The following is a 24,361-nucleotide window of genomic DNA, read 5'->3' as shown; positions in this document are numbered from 1 at the left end:
TGCAAAGACACACAGCCTGCTAATGACGGCGCTGAGCTGAGAACCCAGGGACGCTGACACTCAGCCTGCGACTTGCCCTCCACCAGTGAGAGACTCAAGAGTGCGGTCCCGGCAGCAGCAGCTGCAGTCCTGGGGGGAATTCCAAGCGATGCGCATTCTCACCCTGCAGCAATCTAAGGACCCCCGCGCTGCTCCAGGGGACCAAGGTGGGTGATCAGTGCAGTCGCGCGATCCGCCTGGCGCAGGGGCGGGAACGACTGTGGGCGGAGGGACGGCCATCGGGGAGGGCTTCCTGGAGCAGGTGGAGCCTGGACTGGGATCTGCGGCACAAATGGGAGCTCCCTGCAGGGCACTCCAGGCACATGAACGGCCTATAAGGGAGCGTGAAGTGTGGGGCTGGGTGAGCTGTGAGGAATGAGGCTGGAGCACAGGGCAGGGGCTTCATTTTATAGAAGGGTGTTGGAGGGGCGGGGGAGCCGGCAGAAGTGGCCTGGATTTATGCCCAGGTTAGTTTTCCAAGCAACCACACGGCACCTGTGTGCCAATTACTTAATAGTATTCTGTATATCAGCACACATTATATCTGCTCCATCAGTGAAAAGTCATTCCTGCCGAGCATATACTGAATGTTGTCAGAAAAGTAAATCACCAAACCAAACACTGTTATAAAACCTTGCTCAGAGCTTGTTATCAGCAGAAGGCCTGTGCTTGAGGCTCGCTCTGTCTTTGTTTAAAACAGAGATTAAAAGTATAGAAAATCCATGTTACAGACGGCAGCTATAAAACAGAAGGATGCTTGCTGTATTCTGATGCGGAATGAGATACAAGATATATTGTGAGGACGGGGAAAACACACACACAGAGACACACACACACACTCTGATAGACATGTCTCTGGATGATGATTACCTCAGGGGTGGGGAGGGGGGTGCTCACTGTCCGTCTTGCAGCCTTTTTTATATACTAGTTCCTATAAAGTATATTACTTCCTATAAAAGAAGGCCCTGTAGTTAAGCATTTTTGGAGTGATAAAGAGGCGTGAAAGAGACATGCGGTGTGATGTGTGATCTGTAATCTAATCAGAGGGGCTGAAAGAGCCTGGAGGGGAACAGCTTTCTCCTGGGGCAGGGTACATCTGTCAGTTCCACGTCACCGAATGCAGCATACGTGGCTCACCTGGAATCGTTCCACGCCCACCTGTGGCCTGCGTCTCACACTAACAGAAACCCAGGGATCTGAGAATATACTCTGCAGCAAGAAATAACACTGAGATGAGGTCACGGCCCCGCAGGCCGGGGAGGGCGGCCTGGTTGCGGGGGGGGGGGGGGGCGGGGGGCGGGGTTCCAGGGCCAGGGTCCCCTCCTCCGGGGATGTGGGCCTCCCGGCATCCTGAACAGAGGACAGGCCCAGGGAGCACCTTGGGCACCGAGGCCAAGGGCCTGCCGCTGGATGCCGCGCTCTCTGAGCCGGTTATCGAGCCCCGTTACTTAGTCCAAGTAAGGAAACCGGGACACGGAGGGCTTCGCGGCTGGCAGCCCCTGAGCCGGTCGGCGCAGAGCCGGGATTCTAGCCTGGGGATCCACGTGTGAAAAGTCTCGGGCTGCAGATAGAACCTGAGCCCACAACAGAGGAGTCGAGCTCGAGGCTCAGCTTGGGTCCCCCGGGGACTCTCGGAGCACAGCCACCCTGAGCATCTCTTAGGAAGCACGACCCACAGAAAGCTCTGGCCTCGCTGGTAATTTCCATCAACGACGGTAACGTCTGTGTAAACAGCACAGATATCAAGGTTTGGAAACCCCTGGAGTGTCAGAAACGCAATTTATAATTGCAAGCACACAGCAATTTGTCCCCTTTCAGGCACGTATGCAGTAATTATCGCCCTGGTGAAGGGTGACCACACGCAGCGCAGCTCGGGGACCTCTCCCGGGACTCCTCCTTCCCCTCCCGCGGTGCCCCGTCCTGGGGGCTCCCAGGGGGCCTCTCCTGGGGCTTGGCCCTGCCCGTGGGCACCCAAGCACGGACAGTGATGGCCCAAGTGTGAGCGATCCCGCCCTGCAACGCAGCCCCCGGCCGGAAGGACACGTCTTCGCTGAACGCACACGGGCTGCCCTGTGCTCCCAGCCCACTGCCAGGAGCGGGGACCCCGGGGATGGGGGGGCAGAGGAAGCACGCCAGGCCTGCAGGCCTCCTGGGGGCCCCGGACCGGCTGGACCAACAGTCCCTGGGCACTCTGCGCCAGCGCCCACCCGCCCGCCTGCGAGGGGCGTCTCGTCACCCGCACCACACTGGCCGGGGCGGGGGAGCGGGGGTCTGCACCCCAGCGCGCCCCTGCAGGGGCTGGTCTCGCCCAGCTGTCCCCTGTTTGGGCTGGGTGGCAAATTTAGATCGGCTTAAAACGTCAGCTCAGGTCACAGCTGATGATGGTCCCGGAGGGATGAAAGACGGAGAGCCGGCAACTGCGGGCGGGGGCCCTGAATTGGCGGTCTGACCGGTGCCGCCCGGACCCCCGCCCCGGTCCCGCGCGGGGCCTCGCAGGGCGAGCCCACCCGCCGCCGCCGAGCGGCCAGCGCCCCCTGCCGTCCCTCTGGAGAACTGCAGCCCGGCCCTCCAGCCTCAAGCGGACTGCACAGCGTGGTACCCACAGGGGCAGCTGAGCCCACCTCCGGACACCCCGCTAAGCCTCCCCTTCAGATCTCTCCTTCCTGCACCACCGAACACAACCTACCCCCCACCGCCCCCCCGCCCCGTCACACAGCGGGGGGGGCGGGGGCCTGGGTCAGGAAGCACAGCCAGGACTCAAACCCAACGTCCCTGACGTTTCAGTCTGAGTCACTGATCTAAGGAGGCTGAAACCCTGGCTCCTCGCTGCTTAAGAAATAAGCAGCAGGGACTTTCCCGGTGGCCCGGGGGTTAGGACCCCGTGTTCCCAGCGAAGGGCCAGGGTTCAATCCCCTGGTCAGGGAGCTAGACTCCACATAAGACAACTAAGGATCCCACACGCCACAGTGAAGATCGAAGGTCCTGCCTGCCGCGACCAAGACTCAGTGCAGCCACACGATTAAACAAACATCTTTAACGAGAGAGAGAGAGAGAGAGAGAGAGACTGGCACCTAACTCTTCACCATGCCCATAAACCCTTGCGGTTCCGGCCTCCGCCGGCCTCGCCCCTCCCACTCATCCACCCTGGGGGCGCTGGTGGTAAAGAACCTGCCTGCAAATGCAGGAGGTGTGAGAGACGCGGGTTCGATCCCTGGGTGGGGAAGATCCCCTGGAGGGGGCACGGCAGCCCACTTGAGTATTCTTGCCTGGAGAATCCCATGGGCAGAGGAGCCTGGAGTGGTGCAGTTCATGGGGTTGCAGAGTCAGACACAACTGAAGTGACTTAGCACACACACCCTCCCACGCGGCTCCAGCCTCACACCCAGGGAGCTGGCCCCTGCCCCTGGGCCTTTGCACACGCCGTCCCCTCTGCCTGGTGCTCCCTTCCAGCTATGTATTCCCGACTCCACCTTCATGACTCGGCTCTGAAAGGATAAGTCCTGTCTTTGGGTCTCACTGTTTCTTTCCGGCCTGGCATGCACTAGGTGCTGGAGGAAGTCTTGGGGATGAGCTGACTCTGTCTAGTTCATGCGGCTCTGTCCTCAAGTCAGTTTGCCTTCACAAATAAAGAGGTCCTGCTCGAGGGGCCGGGCCCAGACGTGAGGGTCCTTCATGCTTGGGCTTTGGGGGGATATTGTTGTCCGACTCTTTGCGACCCCATGGACTGTAGCCCGCCAGGCTCCTCTGTCCATGGGGATTTCCCAGACAAGAACGCTGAAGTGGGTTGCCATTTCCTCCTCCAGGGGATCTTCCCGGACCAGGGATTGAACCCATGTTTCCTGCTTGGCAGGTGGGTTCTTGACCACTGTATCACCGCAACAGATGCTCCAGTGGAGGGCTTGGCTGAGGAGCTCTGCCCAGGAGTGGCCAGAGCCGAGATTCGGCCCAGGTCTGCCCTGAGCCAGGGCCCTATTCCCTCTGAAGATTCACTGGGCGGGGTCTACTCAAGCTGCTCCCACCGATGCAGGAGGGTGTTTGGAGGGCCTCTCTCCCGGTTACCAGCAGAGTCTTGGAGGGAGATTCTAGAGAACTGAGCAGAGAAAACCCATCTCAGAGGAGAGGAGACACCTTGCCAGGCCCCTCTCCACCAGTGAGCTGCCGGGTCTGTGCATGAACTCAGAAACGGCGCCCTCTCCTGGTGCACACAGCGTCTCACCAGCTTGCAGCTGGGCAGCAGTGCTTTGCCAGCTGCTCTTGCACAGTGCACGGCCTGAGCGACTGCACAGGGGCCGCACCGGGCGACCGCGACCCTGGGCCCTGCCGCCCCCGACGTCGGCTGCACCGGGCGACCGCGACCCTGGGCCCTGCCGCCCCCGACAGCAATGGTAGGTCCTGCTCTTCCCTCAAGGGGGCAGGGAGCCCTTCTGATGAGGGTGTGTAGTCACACACGGGGTACGCTGCCACGCAGTGCTGACTGCTGCCTTCCTTTCTGAGGCTGGGAGAGATGAAGCCCTGCCCACTGCCCTCTGGGAGATTTCCACAGCAGAGATAAGACGCCGGCAGGTCCAGGAGTCACAAGGCCCACAGGGAACACGGCAGCGGGGCTTGGGCTGCCTCCGGAGCACCGTGAAAGTGTAAGAGGCAGAGTGGAAACTCTGGCCACATCATGGGACGGGTGAGAGGTGGCGTGCTGGGGGCCCCAAGGAGACAGCCCCTCGATCCTCTCTCTTGGGCCACCCCGTGCCCTGGGTTTCTGCACGGAGTCAGGAGGCCAGAGGAGGCTCAAGGTCGCCCAGTGGACAGCTGGCAGCCGGCGGGGCCTCAGCCAGCTCCCCAGGCTCCACCCGGGCTCCAGACCCAGCGCCGCCAGGTTGGGCCAGAGGGGGAGCTGGGCCCCGACCGGGGCCCTCTCAGGGCACAGAGGGACCGTTCTTTGTGGCTCAACAGTCCCCCTGTTTGCCCTGTGCCAGGCTGCAGCCTCCCTCGAGGCCTGCTGACCAGGAGGAACTGGTGCCAGCTCCTACAAATACGCCCGGCTTCTGTGGGGAGGCCATCCCGGGCTCTCTAATCGAGTGGGTGGATTTAAAGGCCCAGAGCGCAGTCACAGGACGGGGCAGAGCCCAGGCCATTGTTCCCTTTAAAACACGGCGGCCGACAAACACACACACAGGAGTCCGGCTGACCATCACGCCTCCAGCGCCCGGGTTTGCTCTGGGGTGAGGCGAGGGCGCAGGTCGTCCGTATCGTACGCTCTCAGAAGGCCGAGCGATTGGACCACGTGCCTGTGTTTCCTAAGCAAACAGGAAACGCAGAGGAATAAACGCATAAATAAATCCCAGGACGAAAAGAAGGAGACGGAAGCCCAGGGCTTCAGAGGACGCAGTGAACTCAGGTACTGACCTTCCCTGTGCGAATGAAAGCTAAGTCCGCAGGGCCTGCTGGGAGCGGCCGCGCGTGGAAGCCCTTTCACGCAGTGCATTTCAGAGCGACCTGGAGGGGTGGGGCCTCTTACTGTCACCCATCCCCCTGCCCCCCATCCCCCCAAGGCACCAGCGAGGGATAGCCCAGGTCAGCTCTGCTCCCAGGCCAGCGCCCCGCCCCCAGGCACCCGGAGCTGCCAGAGGCCCCGGGGCTGTGTCTTCCGGCAGGCCGTGGGCACAGCCTGCTCTGGGCTCACGTAGGCAGGCTGCTGAGGTGCTGGGAGCCGTCCTCCCAGCCCGGCCCCAGCTGGACCACAGCCCCTCGCCGAGCCTCAGTCTCCTCATCTGTTAAGTGGGCGAATCCCCCAACCTTGCAGGACAGGAGGAAAGGTCACCCAAGGGGAGGGGCCTGGCCACCACCAGGGGAAAGGCGCTGGGGTCTGGAGCTCGGACTAGGGGGCAGCAGTGACCTCCCCGACCAGAGGGCAGCCCTCATCTCTGCAGGGGATGCAGAGCTCCTCGAGAGCCAGTGGGCAGGTGTGCGTGTGTGTGTGTGTCTGTGTGTGTGTGTGTGTCTGTGTGTGTGTGTATCTATGGATCTGTGTGTGTGTGTGTGGGGTGTCTATGTGTGTGTGTGGGGGGTCTGTGTGTATGTCTCTGTGTGTGTCTGTGTGTGTGTGTGTCTCTGTGTGTGTCTCTGTGTGTGTGTGTATCTATGGGTCTGTGTGTGTGTGGGGGGGGTGTCTATGTGTGTGTGGGGGGGGTCTGTGTGTGTGTCTGTGTGTCTCTGTGTGTGTGTTCAGGTGAGCCTGCACAGAGGCCTGAACCCTGGCAGGTCTTCCTGTGGGTTCCCGCCCCCACCTCCTGGCTCTGGGTCCCCCCTAATGGAAAGGTCTGGCGGGGGTAGGGGCAGCGGGTGGGAGACATTTCGTTTTCAGACGGAGGTTCCCGGAGCCGGGCGGGAGAGACACAGCCGGGCCGCCCCATCCCTCTCACCTTATTCCTTGTTCCAGCGCCGGGGCTGGGGACCTCCTGCCTCCTGAGCACAGCCTCGCTGGCCCCCAGGGGTCTCCTCTGCAGCCCCCAGAGCTGAGCTCCGTCTGCCCTCCCCGGGGCCCGTGCAGCAGCCAGCGCGGGTCATAAGCCCTGAGCCCCTGCTTAATCCGCCAGAGCCCGACTCAGAGCCAGCGGACACGTGACGGCCCGCAGACCTGCTCGGCAGGAGCGGGCAGGCAGCGGGGGAGGGCCGTCCTCCCGGCCTGGGGGCTGTCCCTGCTGCGGCTCCAGCATGCAGCCTGCAGTCCTGGCTCCTGCACCGCCGGGAAAGGTATGCACACAGGAGGAGGGGACAGGCAGAGCAGGGAGGTGGAGGGACTCGCGAGTCACCGAACTGCTGGGCAGGCTGGTGTGCAAGCACGTGTGCCTGTGTGTGAAATGGAGCCCTTATCTCACACCATTTACCAACGCCAATCACAGGTCTAATGTGAAAGGTGAATTCATGACGGCAGGGTAGGAAAGGATTCTTAAAACACACTCACACAAATGAAGTTAAGATCACTCAAATTAAGACCTCTGAGAGTGAAACGTTCATTCTAAGACTCCAGGAAGACTGAAAAATGCAAGATATTTACAACACGTATAACTGATGAAGGACTGGAATCTGGAATACCTAAAGAATCCTCAAAATCAACAACAACAGCAGAAAAACCGAGAAGACAGCCTGAGGTAGGCAGGAGGCTCCAGCAGTCCCATCAACGAGGAGACCCAAACAGCCAGTAAACGTATGAACACGGCTCAGCCCCACCAGCAAGCAGGAAGGTGCGGAGTAGAACTGTTCCCCACCGGCCAGGTGAGCCAAAATGGCCAAGACTGACAATAGGGGTGGCGGGTGGCGTGGGGGGGTGATGGGAGGGAAGGACCACAGGGCTGGGCGGCTCTGGGACGACCTTGGACAGCGCGTACCACCTGGCCCGGCTCAAGACAAACAGCAGAGAGGAGGCCGAACACACACTGGGAGGAGGGCGTGTTCAAGAACACAGCCCTGATCTGAAGACACAGACGGAAAATTAAGTGTGGCTGGCGGTGCAGTGGAGTACCACCCAGCCGTGACGAGGCCAAGTGACAGCTCCCGTGACTCTGAGAAGAAGCCAGGCCCGAGCAAACATCTCCGGCCCAAATCCACGTCCGTGTTGTGGGGTGCGTCTCTTCAGTCGCGTCCCCCTCTTTGCGACCCCGTGGAAGGTAGCCCACCAGCTCCTCTGTCTGTGGGATTCTCGACAGGAATACTGGAGCGGGTGGCGAGCCCTCCTCCAGGGGATCTTCTTGACCCAGGGATCAAACCCTGGCCCTGCGTTGGCAGGCGGGTTCCTGACCTCTAGCGCCACCTGGGAAGCCGTATGCACAGACAGCTCAGAATAGGAACAAGGCCACGTTGTACAGAGTTGCTCAGACAGGTGGGAAGACAGTGAGAGCAAGATGGTGTTAGTACGGAAGTCAGGGTGGCGTGGTCTCTGAGGGGCCACAGTCACAGGCTCAGCTGTCCTGCGTCTCTGGGCCAGGGTGCTGCTCCTGGGCCTGTCTTTCCATCTTTCCGCGTGACGGTTTGAGATGGAGATCCTGTGTGGTGTGGGACACAGGGGATAGGCAGGGACCCCCGCTGTGATGGCAGCGTCCCAGGCACGACACACACCCCGACAGGGTAGGCAGCCCGGCCACACAGGGCACCTGAGCTGGAGAGGGGCTAATCTGCTACTTCTAACCAGGGCAGAGGATCAGAGACAGCAAGGAACCTGCCCAAGTTTGCACAGCGAGTGGGAAGCCCGCAGGGCCAGGACTGGAGTCTCCCAGAGCCCGAGGGCGGGTGAAGGGGGCTCCTCTCCTCGCCCTTCTGGAAGGCTCTTCCACGGGGAAGCCCCTTTAACACTGACCAGGGTAGGCTCATCTTCTTAGCCCTTAGCAGCAGCTGACACACTCTTCTTGGCTTGCGTCCTCATCTGCTATGGGTCTCCTGCCGCTGGAATCAAAGCTCCCAGAGGGCAGGGCGTTTGGTGTGTAGGTACTCCAGAAATATTCGCTGAATGAGAAAATCAATGGAGCTCGCGTTTCGATCGGGACTTTGAGGCCTTAGAAACACTTAGTAGCTTTTCAATATCCTCAAAGGAGAAAACGGAAGCTAGCCGCATGACACTGCCACTTTCCAGAATTACCTTCACAGCCACCTGGGGAGGGGCCTGCCGTCACTCCCTCACTCCCACTCTAAAGCGGAGGAGACTGAGGCTCAGAGGGCTGTGTGCACGGGCTTCCCTCGTAGCTGGCACGGTAAAGAGTCTGCCCGCAACGTGGGAGACCCAGGTTCGGTCCCTAGGTGGGGAAGATCCCCTGGAGAAGGGAATGGCTACCCACTCCAGTATTCTTGCCTGGAGAATCCCATGGACAGAGGAGCCTGGTGGGCTACAGCCCATGCGGTCGTACAGAGTTGGACACAACTGAGTGACTAACATTTTCACTTTCACTTAGGCCCCTTGACCACGTCCAAGACCTGATCCTAGCCCTGAATCTGGAGAAGCAGAATGATGAAGCGCCGCCATAACACCCTGGAGCAACTGTCTTTATTAGAACAGCCTGGCGCTGAGCGCTCTTCCAAATCTACATTACCATCCTGATAGCTTTCACTAAGTCCTTAGATTTTTTTTTTTTTTAAGTCATTGGCTCTGGGAGTCCCGGAGCTAAAATGGCCTTCCAGGGGATCTCACCCGAGACATGGGACTCTTCTGGACCACCTCAGGGTGCATATAACTCGGGCAAGGAGAACTCACTGCTTGCTTTCTTGTTTGGCTCTAACTCAGCTGAGCACAACAAAGACTCGCATTAGCCCCTGGCGCTGGGGATCAGCAGGTGCCTGGGCCACTGTCCCACCCTCGGGGGATTCAGAGTCTGGGGAGGAGGAGACTGTCATCCCGCAGGATTGCAGTGGCCCAGACCCAAACTCGCAGACGGGATGACAGGGGCCCATCACGAGCCTGTCTGTCTCGGTCTGCAGAGCCCGAGGGGATTCTCAGGGTCAGGCCCCTCTGAGCGCCTCCCCTAGGCCGTCTGAGTGTGCAAACCGCCCAGCTGTCCGGGCATGAGGACCCCAGTCACAGAAGGGACTCCAGCCTGCAGTGGGCAAGAGGGGGCAGCATCTCCTGTGGGTGCTGCTGGCCATGGGGCTGACATCCTTGTTCTGATCTTACAATTCTAGAGCCTTCAGGCACATTAGCAGATGGGTCCGCGGCTTCCCAGATGAAATGGGAAAGAGTGAGACCCTGTGATGAGGCCTGGCACAGAGCAGAGGCTGGAAAGACGTTTGCTGGGTTTGAACCGCGACCGTGCTGGGCCAGAAGGCCACATACACTCAGCTCTGAAAAGTCACCGCAAACTTGACTGCTCGCACCCTGCCTTTCTAAGCCAGCACTCGCGTGGTACTCCACGACGGAGTCCAGGCAGCGGGTGGGGGTGGGGGATGTGAGGCGGTGGGTGTCCTGAGGTCAGGCCCACCTCTGGCCATGCACACTGACCCCTCCCCAGTTCAGGGACGATGGGACACCAGGGAAGGAGGACACAGATTCTGCCTGAGGTGACATGGATGCCTGAAGGCCAGCAAAGGTTTTTGGGTGGCATCGGTGGGGTGGGCCTGGCAGGCACCAAAACGGACGGGCCGAAGGCTGCCTCCAATGGGCAGGCAGTGGGCACTGGAAGATGCTGCCCTTAGACGTGAGTCTGAGTTACACTTTACGGTGGCCATGAACACTGTGAGCAACGGTAGGAGGTGGGAGCCCCGGCCTCTACAGGGTCCTGCCCATGTGATGTTTCTTTCCTATCAGAAACACGTCCTGACAGGGGCAAGCAAGCCCAGTCCCGACCCTCTGTTTATGACAGATAAGGTGGGCGGGGTGATGAGACATCTGGTCAACCTTCCCTGACCAGTTAGTGTTCCGCTCCAGCCTGCACACCCTGTGACAGGAGCTCCCTGCAAGAACAAAGGATGACTGTGCTCTTCCAGGGGCGCTTAGGAACTCAGCACCCTGAGTCAGAACATGGGCCGAAGGACAGCTGAGGACTCGGGGGGGGGGGGGGTCCCGGTGCTGCCTTGGCCTGGGCACCCCGTCTGCACAACGGGGCAGGGGCGTGACTCAGATCATGGGTCTCACTGTGGGGCCGGCAGGAGTGGGGTGGACAGAGAAAGAGGCTGGGAGAGCAGGCGCCACAGGGAAGGGTGGCGACTCCAGTCACGAGACTCAGGATGACTTAATGCTTGTGAACTGTGTGGAGCCAGAGTCCCTGTCCTCGTTCCTCCCCTGCGGGGACCTCCGGGGCGGGGGGGACGCCGAGTCCTCCCCCAGGCTGCAGCTCCCCAAGGATGGCCGGACTGCTGGAGAGCTGTGTGACCCTGGGCACGTCCCTGCCCCCCTCTGGCCTCAGTTTCCCCAGCTCTAAGGGGAGGTGGGCCCTCACGTGCTCCCTGTGGCACTGATGCTCAGGGGCTGGGCCGTGGTGATGCAGCGCCCTAGACAACTCCCGGCCTGTCCTTTCCGGCCTCCGGGGGCTCCCGGGGCCGCTTCTCTTCCCTCCTTTCAAACCCCACTGCACACCGGCTCTCTGGCCACTCAGGGCTGCGGAGGCTTGGCCGCCTGGCCAGCCCAAGTGACGAGCCAGGACCAAAGCTGGGGGCAGCGGAGGGTGACCAGAGGTCATCTTGGTCGAGAGCCCAGCTCCCAGAGTTTGCACCCTGTCCGCTGGGGACTGACGGCGGAGCCAGAGCAGGGGCTCCCCAAAAAGTGCGGAGCAAGGGCCCCACCCCCACCCAACGGCGGCGCATGCTCGGAGCGGAGCACACAAAGCTGACCAGGCAAGCAAATGCCCGCCCAGGGGCTGAAGCCCCGACAGGCCCGGGGGAGGGGACACCCACTGCCATCTTTCAGCTCCGCTGGCTCTGGGAACAGAACTGCGATGACAGTGGAGAGCTTAGCGATTTAAAGCGGCAACTGCCTGGCAGACACTTGCGGGGGGACAAGGGGACAGCCTATCACATCTCTGCCAACCAGCCCTGCCTCCTCACAGGGCCAGCTAGCTGGACAGAGGAGAGGTTTACCTGCACCCAGAGCCCCTTAGTCCACGAGGGCTGCCCTCTAGGCTGGCAGGTGAGACAGAGTGTCCTGATACCCACAGCAGCGCGTGGTCCCTTCCCAGACACCCTGCTCTCTCCTGCCCTATCTGGGCTGTGGCTGTTCCAGCCCCCGAGTACAGTCCTTTAATCAGACTCCTTGCCTGCTGGGGGGGTCGGACCCGAAGGACCCCCAAGGCTAGGGACCAGCATCTGGCCCACGTGGTCAGGGGAGGAGGGACTGCCCAAGGTCACAAGAGGGTCAGGGGCAGGGCTGAATCCGGGGCCAGCGCCTCCAGCCCAGCCCTGGAGCGTCCATCTGGTTCCCAACGAATTCCTGAGATGCCTCAACCTCCCCGCCCGCAGGCTCCGGACCCTGGATCCGCGGCCGGGTTTCTCCGCGGAGAAGCGGCGCAGAGAGGAGGGGGGTGGGGAAGGAAGGCCGTGGAGGGGGCCACATCTCCCCCCCGACCCCGCGACCCTGCGGGCCAGGGTTCACATTTCCCAGCCCAGGCGAGGCGGCCAGCGGTGCAGACGCGGGGCCGGACGCCCTGATTCCCCTCCCCCAGATCGCGCCTTCCGCGGGGTTTCAGAGGAGCGATCCGCAGAGCCGGGAGGCTCGGTCGCCTGCGGCCCCCCGGGAGCGACACCGCAGAGCCCTGTTCCGAAAGCCCGGCGCCCCCGCCTGATCCCCGCAAGGCCGGCGGCCAGCCCGGGCCCGCTGCGGCCCCACGCCCGCGGCCTCGGTCCTCCCCCCGGGCCCGGCTCCGCACAGCCGCCCCCGCCCCCGCCCGGCTCCGGGCGCCGCTCGCGCGTCGCTGCAGACTCGGCCCCGCGGACCCCCGGCCCCCGGCCCCCGGCCCCCGGCCCCGCCCGCCGCCGCGCGCGCCCCCCGCCGGCCCGCCTCCTACCTCGCGGGGCCGCCCGCAGCCTCCGGGCGCGCCGCCGCGCCGTCCCCGCCGTCCCCGCAGTCCCCGCGGCCGCAGGAGCGCGGGCGGGAGCGCGGAGCCCCAGCCCGAGCGCCGCCGGCCGGCCGGCCTCCGCGCCGTGACCTTGGCGCGCGCGGCCTCAGTTTCCCCGGCGGCGGCTGGGGGGCGGGCGCCGGGTGCCGCCCCGGCCGCCGACGTCACCCGGGCCCGGCCAGTCGAGGCCGCTCGAGTCGGCGGGGCCGGGCGGGGAGCGGGTCTCCACAGCCCAGGCGCGGCGGGGCGGGGGTGGGGGGGCGCCGGGTGGCCCCGGCCTTCCGCTGCGACCCGCCGAGGCCCCCCAGATAGGCGCCCCGGAGCCGCAGCCGCAGGCCCCGCCCACGGAGGACCGCGGCCCCCGCCGCATGCCCACCCCCCTCCCCGCAGCCGCCCAGTTCTCGGATGAGAAGACCGAGGCCCAGAGAGGGTCTCCACCGTGCAGGGTCGCGCGGCGTGCTGGGGGCAGGGGCGGGGGGCGGTGCTCTGTAGCCGGCTCCGGGCGGTTTGGGGACGAGGGTCCGGGCCTGCCGGCGGCGCCCCCTACCCCGCAGCAGACACGGCCTGGGCACCCACGGACTGCTGGGGGCGGGCCTCGGGGGGCGGCCCGGCCTCGGAGACGGACAGGCCGTGGGGACGGAGCGGCGCAGGCGGCCTGCAAGGGGCAGGCGCTCCAGGAGGGCTGTACCCCGGGAACAAGCAGCCGAGGAGGGCGCGCTGCCTGGCGTGTAGGGCGGTTCTGAGCGCCCTGACCCCAGGTTCAGGAGGGCTTCCTTTGGTGGGCAGCGGGCAGCCCCCGACCACGTGGGAGCCGGGCGGCCGGGCGCGCGCCCTGGTGGCCCGAATCGGCGAGGCAGGAGGCCCGTGAGCGGTTGAGTCAGGAGACAGGCGCCTCGGCCGCCCTGCCACCCCGGGCTGTGTGACCTTGGGCAAGGCACGTCCCTCTCTGGGCTTCTGGGGCAAGGTGGGGGGAGCCCGACTGTGCCCCCTGACAGCCCGTGGCTCTGGGTCCGGGGGCCAGGTGGGGAGTAGGCTGTGGATGCTGGAAGAACAGGCAGATCAGAGGTGAGAGGCGGATACTTTGTCCATCTACTTAAGCTGGAAACTATGATCCGGGTTTCACAGCCAAGGGCAGCGCAGAGAAGGTGAGTGTACTCGCCACACTCACAGAGCGGGCCAAGGGCAGGGCCTCAGCTAAGTGGGGTGCAGGACCACCTCAGCCTCTGTCTCGTGCACGGATAAGCACCTGAGCTCTTCCAGGAACACACAAGGCCCTGGTGATGGCAGAGATGGGCCAGGAATGGCCCAGCTCCTGGGGGTCCTCCTCACTCCTGATGGTCCCCCTGGGGGTTGGGCTTCAGGGCATCGCATGAGCCTCCACCCAAAGCCCATGTCATCACTGGAAGTTTTATTTTTAAAAGCTATTTGTATACTTTCATAAACTTTTTTTTTTTTTTTAAAGAGGTCTTGAAGAAAAGATTCTTGTAGTTTTAATAGTTAAAAATGCTTTCACAGAGAAGCTATCTCCTTTCGTTGTCAATGCCAGGAATGAGTTACCTGGCTGGCGGGGAGTCAGGGGAGGGGCTGGGAAGAACTAGGGTCTAGAATCTGTTCCGCAACCGCCTTTCTAAGCCTCGTTTGAATGCATCTGCAAAACAGACCCAATGATAAGACCCCTCAACCTTCCCCCCTTCAAAGGCTGGTCTGAGGATCAACTGTGGTAATGTGTCAGAGGTTGCGGAAGATGCGCTGTGTAAATATTTGTGTTCCCAGAAGCCACGGCAGAAAATCCGGATAAATCTAACTATATAAGAATGAGAACTTCTACATGGAATAATGACGCATACTGCAAAGTAAAAAAATACAAAGGGTTCACTTGGGAAGCGTATCTGCAGCACGGATGACAGGAGTTCACTGAGGAGAATGAAATGAAAGTTAATTTCCCTAATACAGAGAGAGCTCTTTCAAAGAGATGGGAAAAGACGACCAACCAATTAGAGGCAAGAGGGCAGAGAATACAAACAAGCGGTTCATGGAAAGACGTTCACTTTCACTTGTAACTAAATGCACATTAAAAAATACAAACTGAAATACAACGTGTTTGGCATCGTGTGTTTCTACCAGGCTGGCAAAAAAAAAAAAGTTTGATGATGCTTTTGCTGTGGCAGTTGGGAAGAGATGAGTGCACCCCAGCACTGGCGGCTGAGGTGCAAGATGGCGCAAGCTTTTTTGCAGGGTGGCCCGGCAAAGGCATCCAGCATGCTGGCATACAGACACGAGGGCAGCTGCACACAGCACGCTGTCAGAGTGAGCAAACAGAGAAGAGAAACACCTCTGGTGTCCAGCCCTGGGGAGAGGGAGCCGGCACGACGGCACCCACAGGCTGAGACTTCCCAGGAAGAGCTCCAGGACGCATTTCTGCTGAGAAGTGCAAGGGACAGAGGCTGTATGCGGTCCCTCTTGTGTACATGGTAAAAGGTTAGACATATATGTGTACTGACATTTCCGACTTCTTCTCCCTGAAAGGATACCCACATACCCAAACAACCTGTTACTGATGGCCGCCTTTCGGGAGGGTGTGTGGAATGGGAGAGGGAGGAGCTTTTCCTTTTCATTTTAAATCTTCATCCTGAGGGCTTCCCTGATGGCTCACTGGTAAAAAAATCTGCCTGCCAAGGCAGGAGATGCAGGTTTGATCCCTGGGTCGGGAAGACTGGAGAAGGAAATGGCAACCCACTCTAGTATCCATGCCCGGAGAATCCCATGGACAGAGGAGCCTGGCGGGCCACAGCCGATGGGGTCGCAAAGAGTCAGACACAACTGAGAAATTAAACAATAGCAGCAGCTGAGGGTTAGTTGATTTTTTAAAAGTCACCAGGCATTATCTGCACATAGGCACAGGCTTGTGGGGTAATTAAATCTTCTTTACTGCTACTGCTACTGCTAAGGTGCTTCAGTTGTGTCCGACTCCGTGCGACCCCATGGACGGCAGCACACCAGGCTCCCCCGTCCCTGGGACTCTCCAGGCAAGAACACCGGAGTGGGGTTGCCATTTTCTTCTCCTGCATGGACTACATGCAGCTAAAAAAGAACGTTTTAAAAAGAATCCTCTCTGAGACTGCACAGGGAATCGAGAGGCTTGCTCTGACCCGGGCTGGGGCTGACGCCCTGGGGACGACTGTCGTCCTCTGAGCCTCAAGGGCCCCTGATGGAGCAGACAGGAAGCCCAGGGCAAGGCAGGTGCCCAGGCTCCTTGCAGGTCTAATGTCACGTCAGACCGAGAACCTTCCGGCTGGAAGAGCCAGCCTGACGCGGAATGCTGCAGGGAGGTGGGGCCCCTGGCCGTGGGCTATGGGAGCAGGGGCCGGGGAGGGGGGGGTGCCGTCGCCTCGGCCCGCAGCCCCTCCAGGCTGGCCGCCGTGCCCTCGCCTGCTCCTTCCACCCTCAGTGCCCTGCCGGAAACTCCGGGCTCACATTTCCTCTCCAGATCTGCCCCGGCGACAGGCCCACAGGTTGGGGCTGGAGATCCGTTCCTAGGGGCACAGACAGAGGACCAGGCACCCAGCCCGTGTGCAGGGTGGAGATGTCGGGGGGCGGAGGGCGGTGAGCAATGCCTTCTGCAGGGAGGCTGAGCCACTCACCCAACAATCTGTGACCCCATCACCCCCCGAGCCACGCTGACGCTCTTCGGCTGGACGGTCATGGCTCTGCACCTTCCGGCCTCTATTCATCTCTAGCCCTCCCCGCGCCAAACTGGCAAAAATCTCGAATGAATGCTTTTTGCCTGTTAGCTGAAGTCCAAACCCAACCTTTAGATCTAGCTGCAAAAATGTCACCTCCTCTAAACATCTTGGCTCTCAGAGAGAAATTCAAGAGCCGTTGGCTATTAACAATACAAATAACCACTGCCACACTGTCCTCTAGGCGTCAGTTAGCGAGTCTGTTTGCTGCCCACAGTTCCCGAGGGTGGGGATGGAGGTGGGATCCTCTTTGTGTTGCCAGCGTCAACTGACACAGGCCCTATGACAAAGCTGTGCCCAGTCAGTGGCTAAGCACTGGGGACAGTGAGGCGGGTTCGGTGGGGGATGGCTGGAGCCGGGAGGGGCCCTTGAGGGCTGCTCTGCTGGGCAGAGGACGTGCCCTGGAGGATGGGGACCTGAGCGCAGGGCCAGGAGGCAGGCACAGCCTCACACACAGTGCCCACGCTGAGTCAGGCGGGCTCTGAGCTGGACTCTCTGCCCAGCGTCTGCTCTTTGTGCCTCTGAGAGGCGTGATGCTCTGTCCATTTTACAAGTGAGGCTGGGGGCTGCCTGACTTTCAAAGCGGCTCTCTCTTACTCCTCGAGGCCTTCGTGTGGGCTTGTAGGCTCTCCTAGATGCATGGCTTTGGACACGTCCCTTTCTCTCCACGGGCCTCTACTTTCCTGTCTGAGAAATGGCTCTACACTAAGGGCTTCTCAAACTTCAGAACCAGCGGAGGGATTTCCTGGTGGTCCAGTGGCTAAGACTCTGAGCTCCCAATGCGGCGGGAGGTGGGGGGTGGGGGCTGAGTGTGATCCCTGGTCAAGGAACTAGACCCACACGCTGCAGCTAAGAGTCCACACACTACAGCCGGAGAGTCCGCGCGCAGCAGTGCAGACCGAGGGTCCCCGTCCTGCAGCCAAGACCCGGCACGGCCAAATCGGTAACTATCTTTCCAAAAAAAAAACAGAACGGGCGGACACCTAAGAAGGCAGTTGGCAAGTTTCGTCAGAGCACACTTGGAGGAACACCGCACCCAGAGCTGCTGCTGCTGCTAAGTCGCGTCAGTCGTGTCCGACTCTGTGCGACCCCATGGACGGCAGCCCACCAGGCTCCTCAGTCCCTGGGGTTCTCCAGGCAAGAACACGGGAGTGGGTTGCCATTTCCTTCTCCAAAGCATGAAAGTGAAAAGTGAAAGTGAAGACACTCAGTCGTGTCCATCCCTTAGCGACCCCATGGACTGCAGCCAGAGCTCCACGATGACAGTTCAGTGTGCAAATCCACCACAGGGGCCCTGTGGCCACAAGTCCAAGAACACAGCAGGAAAAGCAGCGGCGGAGCCCAGGCAGCAGAGCTCAGCGCTCAGTCGCCCCGGTGGTCTGGATACACTTTTGTTAAATGGGGGAAGGTCCTCATCTCCACGAAGGTAACATTTAGGGGGCTTCCCTGACGGTCCAGTGGTTGAGAATCCGCCTTCCAAAGCAAGGGACACCAGTTCGATCCCTGGCTGGGGAACTAAGATCCCACACGCCACGAAGTGACTTAGAACGTCTATGCACCCTGGTGAGAGATCCCACATGACGATACAAAGGTCCTGCGTGCTATAATTAAGACCCAATGCAGCCAAATGAATTTTTACAAATAACATTTAAAACAATATTGTACTATGGTCAAAGGGTTTTAAAAAAATTTTTCTCCCCACTCCTACTCTCCATGGTCAAAGGGTTTTTGACAAGACAATTCATAGGACAGAATAGTTTCTGCAATAGCAGCGCTGAGACAACTGGTTATCCACCCAGAAAAAATGCTGCATTTGGTCCCTCACTTCCCATTATACACAAACATTACCTCAAAATGATCAAAGAGCTGCATGTGAGAGTTACAGTTATGAAACTCTTGGAAGAAAACGTAGGTGGACATCTTTCTGACCTTGAATTAGGCAATGATTCTCAGATACACCCTCAAAGACATAAGACATAAGACACAAACACGATAATTTGGACTTTTTCAAAATTTTTGCACTTCACTTCAAAAGGCATGGCGAACATAAAATAGATAACCAACAAGGACCTACTATAAAGCACAGGAAACTATACTCAATACCTTGTAATAACCTACAGTGGAAAAGAATCTTAAAAAAAAAAATATATATATATATACGAATCATTTTGCTGTACATCTGAAACTAACATAATGAGAGACAAGCCACAGATCGGAGGAAAATATCTGCAAATCGTTAAAACCAAACAGAGACTTGTATTTAGAATAGAAAAACGTGTATGGCAATGTCCCCAGCAGTGTGTTCACAATACTCGAAAAGTGGAAGCAACCCAAATGTTCCTCAGCTGTGGTCAGCAGACAAACTACACACCGTCTGCCTCTACAAGAGCATGGCTGAGAAGGGGTGGCGTCCTGACCCCTGCTACAGCAAGGCTGAAGCTTGAGCAGGCTAAGCGGAAGAAGCCTGTCACAAAAGGTCAGTTACTGTGTGGTGCCATCTACACGAAATGCTCAGAAAGGTTAATTTATAGACAGAAAGATCAGTGATTGTTGGGGACTGGGGTGGGGCAAGACAGTGATGGAAAGAAGACACGAGGTTTCTTTTCAAGACGATTTGAAATGATTTAAAATAAAATTGTGCCGACAGTTACACAGCTCTGTAAACATACTAATAACCATTGCATTGTACACGTCACACAAGTGAATTTTATGCTACATAAATTAAACCTTGGTAAAGCTTCAAAAAAAAAAAAAAAAAACCCATGACGACGAAATACAATGCAAGATTGGAGATTGGAAAAAAAGACTTGCCATTACTTGGATGACTGGTGAGACATGACTGTAAATTATATTTTAAAAAATCTTTTTGGTGGCACTGAGTGCAGTATGTGGGGTCTTAGCTACCCAACCAGGGATAGAACATCCCCCCCAACGCCTGCAGCGGAGTCCTAACCACTGAGCCACCGGGGAAGTCCCTTTAAAGTGTATTTTAGCTCCTAGAACTTCGTCTCATGAATTTGGCTACTGGATCGCAGTTACATAAGAGAATGTCCTTGCTCTTAGGAAACACAAGCTGAAGCCTTATTTAGGAGTAAAGGTCATTGGGCGGCAAGTTTGTGATGACCTCTCAAACAGTTCTGGGAGAAAAAACTCTTTTTTCGGAAGAGTGAAATTCGGTGAAATGTTACTTATGATGAAGCTGGGTGAAAGGTGCATGGAAGATTTTTTTTTTTTCAGTTCTCGCAGGTGTCTTCAGGACTGAAATTGTTTCAAAATAACTCAATGAATCTACACGTAAAAGCATTGAGTGGGACTTGAATACCACTGAGAATAAAGCTGTGGCCCCCAGAGGGGAAAAGGCGTGGACAATGTTGTGAACACACCTCCCATGGCGGTGTCCCTCTCCTTGCACTGCTGGGGAATCCCCAGAGAGAAGACACAGCCAGAGCCCAAGGGGGTGTCGGGGGCATCCTCCCACCCAGTGATATGTACTGAGCACCGTCTGTGCGCCAGGTGGGGCAGGGGTCTGTAGCAGGGCAAGGGTGTGAATCTTCTCTGTCCCTACACAGCAAAGAGGCTCCCGAACGCCGGGGTCCGGGGCCTGGAGGGACGGGCAGACGGGCCAGGCCCCTCCCAGCAGCAGACTGGGTGGCTTGGGGACCTGCAGGCTGCCTGTGTGCAGGGAGGCAGGGGTGGGGGCCAGGACATGAAGGGGGCACCTCGCTCCCCTCCCACCACAAAACCCAACATGCTGCTGCGTGGAGGCCCCATTAGGTGGTCCCCCATCCCTGCTCCCCGGGCGCTGCCCAGGGAGGCCCATTCCTGGAGGTTCCAGCACTTCTCAGGCAGGGGGCTGGGGCTGAGTTATTTTAGGGGATCTTGCATCCCATATACACACCCAACACTGCCGATAGACCAAACAAATACTACGCTTCACACGTTAACATCTTTCAAACCAAAACAGATGCTGCGCCATGAATAAAACTCACAGACTTCACGTTCCTCTAAAACGGGTTCTCGCAGCTAGCTGTGGGTTTTCAGCCATGGACACTAACCCTCCTGTGCAGAAGTGGGGGAGTATGTGGGCATTGGGGTGATGAAAAGGCAAGCTCCCTGTACTAGAAAAGCTGGGAAGTGCAGTGGAGTCCCCCCCGGCTCCCACCCCTCCTCCCTGCCCCCCTCCCTGGCTGCAGCCGCTTCCTGCGGGGAGGACAGGGCTGGAGGGCGAGGGGGCCCTAGGGCTCGCCCCTCAGCAGTCTCCGGGAGCCATGTTCCCACTCTGGGACTGGGTGCTTCCGGCCCTTCTGTCCCCAGCAGATCAGGAGCCTCTCGAGGTGACAGGGACGGCGCTGAATCCCGAGCTGCCAGCACGGGGCCAGGGTGACCTCAAAGGTAGGGGCTGGGCCAAGGGGGCTTCCTAGCCATGAGGCCACTGGGCGCTCAGAACGGGGCTAGCTGGGGGGCTGACTTCTTTAACAATTTCATTTTCACTAGTTGAGACTTAAGTAGCCACCCATGGCCAGCGGCCGCTGTACCGGGCAGCGCGACTTCTACAGGTTTACGGGAAACACCGAACGGAGCCAACATGGGAGGTGAGCAGGTCAGCTGGGAAGCCCTCTATCCCCAGCTGGGACGTGAGGGTCCCCCGTCTGCTGTGACCCAGGGATTCACCCCACCGTGGGCACTGAGCTCCCCGCAGGGCAGGCACCGAACCAGGGGCTCTGCAAGCCACGGCGAAGTAAGGGGTCCTCAGGGGGAGTTTTACCAGCTAGTTCCTGACTCTATAAACAATGACTTTAGAACCTGAAGCCGTGACCCCTACCCTTGTAAGCAAGAAGCCGGCAAAATCCTAATGACGCACACTCTGTGACTGCAAGGCGTGGCCGCAAATTCCCTCCATTACCATCCCTGGGCTCCACCTTCACCCTCCTGGATGCCAAAGATGCCAGCTGCCCACTGGAGGCCACCGACGGGTGGGCAGCAAGGTGCCCCAGCCTAATAACCACAGCCGAGTGAGTGCAGCCACCTGGGACTTTCCAGGGAGCCCAGGGGCCCCAGTGGGCCGGCCTGGGCACAGTTGCCCATGCTGTTGGGGCCACAGCCTTTGGATGGCCTGTCACACAGCAGTCATGAAATGAAACATGGATCGGCACACTGATCCCTAGGACGGCTGCCCCGGCTGTCAGAGCTCAGGGCCCAGCCTGGGCCATGGGAGGCAGAACCCAGCCCTCAAGCGTTCTCTGGAGGGGTGGGGGCCCCACCAGCAGCGTCCGGGACCCCAGGGAACTGATCTGCCCTTTAAACAGAACAGAGGCCTGTGCGGGGCGAGAAGGAGGCAGCCTTCGGGAGAGCCCGTGGCCTGCACAGAGCTGGGCTCTGACCTGGCTGGACCCTCCCTGCTGCAGCCCAGACTCTCCCTGTTGTGCTTCCAGTTCAGGGTTACAAAGCCCTCGCCATGGGTGGGCGTCTTTCTCCCCTCTTACAGGGGAGCAGGCAGACTTGGGGCAACCGAGGATGCGATGGTTGGATGGCATCACCGATTCAATGGACGTGAACTTGGGCAGACTCCAGGAGACAGTGATGGACAGGGAGGCCTGCCGTGCTTTAGTCCACGGGGTCCAAAAAGGTGGACACGCCCGAGCGACTGAATGAGAGCAACAGGACAGACTCAGGAGCAGACACGCTTGTCCGAGTCGCCCAGCCCGACGCGCCGTCCTCCGCGTCTGGCTTCTAGAGGCCCTCACCCTGCGGGCAGTGACACCCTGCAGATGCTCCTCCGGCTCCCAGCCTGGTCTGAGGGGGAGGTGGCAGGAGATGGCCACACCATGGGTGCGGTGCTGACCCAGCGCCCACCGCAGTGAGGATGGGGGCAGGCAGACCCCCAGAAGAGGGCCAGGGCGCTGTCAGCAAAGGCTCAGCCTCCAGAAGCACCACTGGGCCCTTCTCCCATGACCGCCTGCGGCCGCTTGATCAGCAAGATGACAGAGCGTGGGGGCGCCCGCTGGGGGCCAGTTGCCACCTGAGAGGGGGCACCAGGGACTGTGGCCTGACCGCTGAGGGCGTGAGTAGAGCCTGCATGCTGCGGGTGCTTGGCCGGGCAGGAAGGGAAGCTGCGAGGGGAGGGGACGCCGCGCCGCCAGCGGGAAGGAGACATCCAGGGATGATCCTACTTCCCAGACAAGGCAACTGAGGCCCAGAGACGCACGGTGACTTGCCCAAGGCCGCCTCACGTCTTGGCCCGCAGAGAGCTGGGTGCGGGGTCTCAGCCGCTCCCCTCTGCGCTCAGCACGCGCAGGAGGAATCGTCGCGGCCGGTTCTCACTGGCATCTGCAGGTGCCAGGCCTTCAAGCCATCTTCTGTCGTCTCTGGGACGTCATCTTGGGTCCACTCTGTAGACGTAAAACTGAGTCCTGAGGCTTGACGAGGTCACACAGCAAGGCAGCGCACCGAGGACTGGCACTCAGGCGGCCAGACTTCTCCAGCGGCTGACCACTGGGCCCACACCGCCTCAGTTTCCCCTCTGTGCAAGGAGGCTGCGCGTGGGTTGACCTCTGACCTGCTGTGATGTCACCAGGGAGGCGGGCCTCTCGCCTGGGAAGTCTCAGGGCCGAAAAGGGAAGTGGGGAGCGGCTGTTTCCCCATCCGGCCCGCTCCCCTCCCTGGCCCTGTGCCAGGCGGGTGGTCACCTGCCTTCGACCGCTTCCTCCGGAAATTCCCCGGAAGTGCCCTGTGCCCGTGGTGGGAGCATGAATGCAACCTCACGCCTCGCGTCCTCCTGCTGAGACGCCCGGAGCAGGCCAGCCAGAATGGCAGCGTCGGGATGCCCCCACAGCTGCGACCCCCAGGGGCCCTCCTCTCTGCCTGTGTGGCCCCGCCTCCTGCCTGCCCCCTGCACCCCGTCCTCCATACGAGGTCCCCAGGCGTCCTCTTCCACCCTAGGTCTCATTACCGTGAAGCAGTGCGCAGACGGTTAAGGGCCTGGGCTTTGGGGCCACGGTGATTCGAGGTTGCGGGCCGTTTGTTCATGGTGTGAACTTGGGCAGGTGGCTGTAACTCCCCGGGCCTTGGTTTTCTCACCTGCACAATGGGGATCTTAACGGGCCGACAGGAAGCGGTGACGCAGGTCAAGTTGCCGAGCACAGCGCCTGGGGTGTCTTATCAGATCACAGCGGGGGTGCTGGAAGACTGCGCCTGCCCAGCCCAGCTGGGGAGCCCCGGTTTTCCCTGGGGAAATCCCCTTCTCCCCTCTTAAGTCCACCTTGCGTCCATGGACCCCACCCCTAACTTGAGTACTCCACCCCCATGCCAAAGCGACTGGGCCAGGCATGAGCCTGTGACCCAAGGCTCTTCTGCGATTTGTTGGAACCGTTTCTGCGGGGATTGTTCACAGGCTACTGGAAACCTAGAGCCGGGGGGCCCCACGAGCAGAGGCTGCCTGAGGGGGGAGTTGTGAAAGAAGGGAGAAAGACGCCCGTGTCTCTGACACACGGTTTGAGCTCCTGAATTAAACTGTACCTGAAGCCCTGTCTGCTTTAGAAATCGAAGGCAATAAGCCAGCCCGGGCTTTTGCTTCCATCGCTTGTAACCAAAAGAACACTGGTCAATCTGACCCCCCCGCTCACAGACGGCGCAGCACCAGGGGCTCTGGCCCCCCCTGCCTTTTCGGCCCCGATCCGGCCCTCATCCCTTCCAGACCCCACGCCCCCCAACACTGACTGCGGCTCCCCGGACACACCAACAGATCCCACCCGTCTGCGCCTTCTCCACCCGCCTGGCTTTACACGCACTCCGGAGCAGGCTCTGATGCTGGTCTGGAACCCTCTGCCTGGAACCCTCTCCTAAATACTCCCCTTTCTGCAGAGCAGAGCTTCTTCCCGGGTGCCTCAGATGGTGAAGAATCCGCCTGCAGTGCGGGAGACCTGGGTTCGACCCCTGGCTAGGGAACTAGCAGCTCCCCTGCTACAGCTGGGGCAGCGTCCGCGTGTCAGCCGCTCAGTCGTGTCCGACTCTGCGACCCCAGGGACTGTGGTCCGCCAGGCTCCTCTGTCCATGGGATTC

The 24,361-nt window shown here is 59.9% G+C and overlaps 1 protein-coding gene and 1 long non-coding RNA gene across 10 annotated transcripts in view; one reads left to right on the top strand and one right to left on the bottom strand.

Moving 5' to 3' along the window:
• Nucleotides 1–24,361, bottom strand: part of IQSEC1 (IQ motif and Sec7 domain ArfGEF 1) — a 138,825-nt gene that overhangs the window by 59,684 nt on the left and 54,780 nt on the right. The window contains exon 1 of one of the 9 annotated variants that reach the window (XM_042236467.2): nt 6,456–6,618. The exons of the other annotated variants lie outside the window; for them this stretch is intronic. The gene's annotated coding sequence lies outside the window, so the exon portion shown is untranslated. Of the gene's footprint in view, nt 1–6,455; nt 6,619–24,361 lie in introns of those variants that run through there. 9 annotated transcript variants of the gene reach the window in all.
• Nucleotides 5,393–9,876, top strand: LOC121817285 (uncharacterized). The gene is made up of 2 exons (XR_006057127.2): nt 5,393–7,308; nt 8,976–9,876. It is a non-coding gene; the product is annotated as an uncharacterized LOC121817285 (long non-coding RNA).

This window comes from Ovis aries, chromosome 19, assembly GCF_016772045.2.
Source record: "Ovis aries strain OAR_USU_Benz2616 breed Rambouillet chromosome 19, ARS-UI_Ramb_v3.0, whole genome shotgun sequence".
Classification (NCBI taxonomy): domain Eukaryota; kingdom Metazoa; phylum Chordata; class Mammalia; order Artiodactyla; family Bovidae; genus Ovis; species Ovis aries.
This window is presented reverse-complemented; position numbering and strand designations above follow the sequence as displayed.